At 45.9% G+C, this 4,356-nt stretch overlaps 1 pseudogene; it reads right to left on the reverse strand.

Annotated features, from left to right (window-relative positions):
• Positions 1 to 3,093: 3,093 nt before the first annotated feature.
• LOC114796890 (nuclease-sensitive element-binding protein 1 pseudogene) lies at positions 3,094 to 3,936 on the reverse strand (annotated as a pseudogene).
• Between the last annotated feature and the right edge of the window lie 420 nt (positions 3,937 to 4,356).

Genomic DNA, 4,356 nt, shown 5'->3' on the forward strand with positions numbered 1-4,356 from the left:
CCTCACCCACACCAGAATACAGGTAACCAAAATAAAAGTCTTTAGAAAATAAAAAATAAGACACACAAAGCATATATTTAAAGAAATATACTTATAAATCTAGTATAACAATATAACTCCGGTACACTTACTATATAATAATCAATAATAAACAGTTCATGCAGGTTATTATTATGTACCTTTCGGTGTGTCCCAGTACACAAAGGAGTCAACAAGGGACCAACCCTTGCAGTAGTAGGAGCCAGTGAGCTGCAGCCTATCGGCTTCGAGGCCACTGATGACTTGGCCCTTCCTGGACACACGCATGGACAGCGCCCCCTGATGGTAGCAGCAAGCCGGGGTATCCACTGGGACGCAGCCAGGGGGCCAGGAATGGAAAAGCACCATGAGACTCAGGTCTGGAGGACGACAGAGAGAGCAGGGTTCCTCAACAGCCCTGTAATGATGAAATCTGACATGTCTACGTGCCTACAGGAACAGCGGATCACCTTGACTGTCCCTGTCGTTGCCTTGGTCCTGGTCCCCTGGTGGGGTACTTGGGGAGTTTCCAGGTGGGGAGTGGCAGCCCTTTCTAGGACTGGACATGCGACCATTACAACCTCCTCCCAACTGCACCAGGACTGAGCCCACAAATTGGATGCCACCCTGCGCAGTGCTGTTCACCTACAAAGCGACACACAGCTTCATCCCACAGTCAGAGATTTAGGGGGTGTATTAAACGACCATTTTACGGACTGTGACCTTTACTTTACTTGACTTTACTTTGCAGAACTTTATCCAAAGCGACATACAAGAGGAAGACACCAGAAATTCTCATTCGGTTTCCATAGATTTTGAGTTACAAAACTAAGAGCCCTGATAAGGCCGAACTTGTCAAGAATAGAACATGCCAGGGAATTGTTAAGTGCTACACAAATATATATATCTTTGGTGAGTGTGTGTGCATGCGAAAGGTACGTCTTGTCCCGTAAATGTTGCCGCCATGACTGCTGGTGTCTACTGCATTTAGCAGGACCTGTTAATCAGGCGCATGAAGTGATGTGAAGTGATTGTCATCGTGAAACACTGCTGCACCGCACATGGTGACACAATGAAATGTGTCCCCTCCTTTTAACCCAGGGAGCAGCGTGCAGGGACGGCGCTTTGCTCAGTGGCACCTCAGTCTGATTACGGGTCCGATTCCTTACCGGCCAGCGCCTGCCGTGAGTGTGGTGGAAATTCTGCCGTCTGGGGAGCTGCAATAAAGGAAGTCAACTGAATTGATTATCCAAGTTTATTTTACCGCGCGCAAGGGGACCCACAAGAGAACTCCCCCCGCTTGATTACAGTTCACAAGCATTTATACATCTGGGGTGTACAAGGTCGAAAAGAAGCTCGCACCACTTTGGACAGTGGCGCCCATCAACGTCACAGAACCTTTCTTTTATCAGTTTATGTCTAGTTTTTGCGTCAAACTTTTGCATCAACAAGGTCAGACCTAAGATACACAGTTGTCTTCTGACTGTTCCACGACCAAAGGTGAAACACGTGGAGAGTCTGGCCTACTAAATTTCGTGGAGTGTCTGGGCCTACTAAATTTTCCTTCCACACTCCACACTTTTTTTTTTTTTTTTGATTAATTGATCTCTACTATAGGCACAAAAATGTATATGATGTGTACGCAAGGTGAGGAGTACATAATTACATAATAACACAAAATTCAAAGAATAAAAAATTATTATAAAAATGATTAAAAAGTACGCAGCAAATTAATGCAAAATTACAAAGTAACGTAATATACAACCAGAAACATCAAAGTATACCACTCCATCAAGGGTTTAAGGTAACTCATCACAGGCAGTTGTATAAAAATATAAACTCAAAACTAAATAATTAAAAAAACAAACTATTTAAAATGAAAATCAACAAGTATATCAATCATATATAGTGTATTATGTGTCTGCATCTGTCTCATCCGAGGAGGAGCTTGATTCAAAGCATGATTGACCACTATGAACAAGAGTTATATAATTTTTTCTAGGGGTCTAATAACATATCAACAGCAATGTGGTTCTGGAAGGCCATAAGTGAGGTGGCTTTAAATTGTCCATGTACAGTCTCAAATCCATCTCTAGTGAAGTTTGATAAGCGCTGCACCTTGTAATGAATGCAATTGATTCTGTCAACATTTTTGTTAGGAGTTATTCAAAATAAAAATTTATTCAAAGCCTGCAGCTATTTGATTAACTAATATGTATTCGTCGGGCACACCTCTGGGAATACCTATGGTATCAATGTAAGTTGTATCAGGGGAATCAAAAGAAAACAATGATCTCCTAGCTAAACGGGAGTGAACATTGGAAAAAGAGACTGGAACTTCCGATGCGGTTACGGGCAAAATAGTCACAGGTAGGATAAGAGTAGAAGGAGTGCAGACACCCGACCAGTTCTCAGGTAAAGTGGAGGGCAGTGTTTTACCACCACCAGATGTCAGAACGATCAACTTTCGGGGAATCAGACAGGTTGTGGATGGATGCACAATATGAAACATTCACAGTACCAACAGTATTACCAGGGGAAGGGTAATACCTTGATACCTCAGCATCAAAAACAGGGGGAACATCGGTTTTTGATCCTACAGGAAAAAGGAGATCCCAAAAAGAGCAAAAAGGATCAAGGTTATCTTGAGTCATAAGGTGGATAAGACAGGTAATTCAGTTCGGCTGGAGTGGGGACAATCTTCAACAATGGGCGAGGTCCTAGTGTCACCAGTAGCTTCTGCAAGTAACAACAAGTTATTCCTGTGGCCAAGTTTTTTTTTTTTTTTTTTTAAACTCTCAAAACAGACCAAATATCAAATTATTTTTCCCTTTAAAAACCATTTGGTGTAAAAACTTAAGACCGATTTAGAAAACCATCTGCCGTTTCCCCAAAATGTTTAACTGTCACCTAAAAATAATGGAAAAGAACAAGTCTGCATAGATTCTGCAGGCAATTGGTGGTAATCTGGTCAAATGCATGTTGCAAGCTTAGACGATTGTCAAGTCAAATCTGTTTCTTATTGCTCAGATCTTTGATGTTTCTTCTTGTTGACTTTACCGGACGATGGTAGTGATGGTAAATCAGTGTTTATTCAGCCCCGCCCTGCTCAGCCTCGGGAGCGGACGTTTTCTCAGCGGATGTTTCGGCTGCCTTGCTCTCTTTGCCATCCTGAGGTTCGGTGGTCTGGGCGGTAGTTGATGTTGCATCTGTATCGCTGCTGGTGGGGCTCCTGGTTCCTTTGCCTTCGCCCTGGTTCTCTTTGTCTTCCTCGCCTTCCCTCACCAGTCTGGGACGTGGGGGACTCCTTGGTCTGAAGCCTCGGTAGTAGTTCTGCCTCATTGGTTTGCTCTGGTCTGGACCACCCTGGTTGTCATCACCTTCAGTTCCTTCTGTCATTTCCTTTCGTGGTGCGCTGGTATATGGGGGGCGGCTGCCATAGCGTCGGCGGACAAAGTACGGTGGATAGCGCCGCCTGCCAGGGAACAAAGTTCTCCGTTGCTGTGGCTGTGCGACCCCCTCAGGAACAATTTCCTGGCTCTCTCTCTTCTTCCGCCCCTCGCTCTGGTAGTTATCCTGGTAGTTGCGTGGGGGTCTCCTCCGGCGTGGGTACCGCCTGTAGCGGTTCCGGTCAGCGGCGTATTTGCTGCCCTGGACTGGGACCCCCCCTGGGCCGGTGACATTGGCCGCCTCGGCACCCTTCTCCCCTTCAACGACATCAAACTCCACAGTCTCACCGTCCCCAACACTGCGGAGGTATTTTCTTGGGTTGTTTTTCTTTATGGCAGTCTGGTGTACAAAAACGTCTTCTTTTGTGTCATTCCTGTTGATGAAACCGTAGCCATTGCGTACGTTGAACCACTTCACTGTCCCCAGGACCTTTGTTGGAATGTGTGTGAGTGTGTCTGTGGGGTTCATGACCTTGGTTGGAGCCTCCTTCAGGGCTGCAGCCGCGCCTTCGTTTGGAGCTCCGCCCCGCTTCACCAGTCAGGCTGTTTGGGATTGTTCATGGTGGGTGTGTTCTCCTCTGTGTCCACGTCTCTCGCCATAGGGAACATCATGTCCTCTGCTCCATCCTCTTTCTTCATTGGGACATTCTCGTAACCAATGTCCGCTTTGGCCACAGTTGAAGCACACATCCGATTGTTCCTCGCTTCGTGGTCTCCACTGTCCTCTCCATCTTTTGGTGCAATCTGTGCCCAGTGTCCCCTTTGGTTACACCTGAAGCACACATCCGGTCCGCGATATGAAGTGGAGTTGGCAGCAGCATGCTGCAACAGAGCCAGTTGTGCCCTGTGGGTTGAATCTTTGTTTTTGTTGTCTTCTTTGATCCTCGCT

The sequence above is a fragment of the Denticeps clupeoides genome, chromosome 9 (genome assembly GCF_900700375.1).
Source record: "Denticeps clupeoides chromosome 9, fDenClu1.1, whole genome shotgun sequence".
NCBI classification, from domain to species: Eukaryota; Metazoa; Chordata; class Actinopteri; order Clupeiformes; family Denticipitidae; genus Denticeps; species Denticeps clupeoides.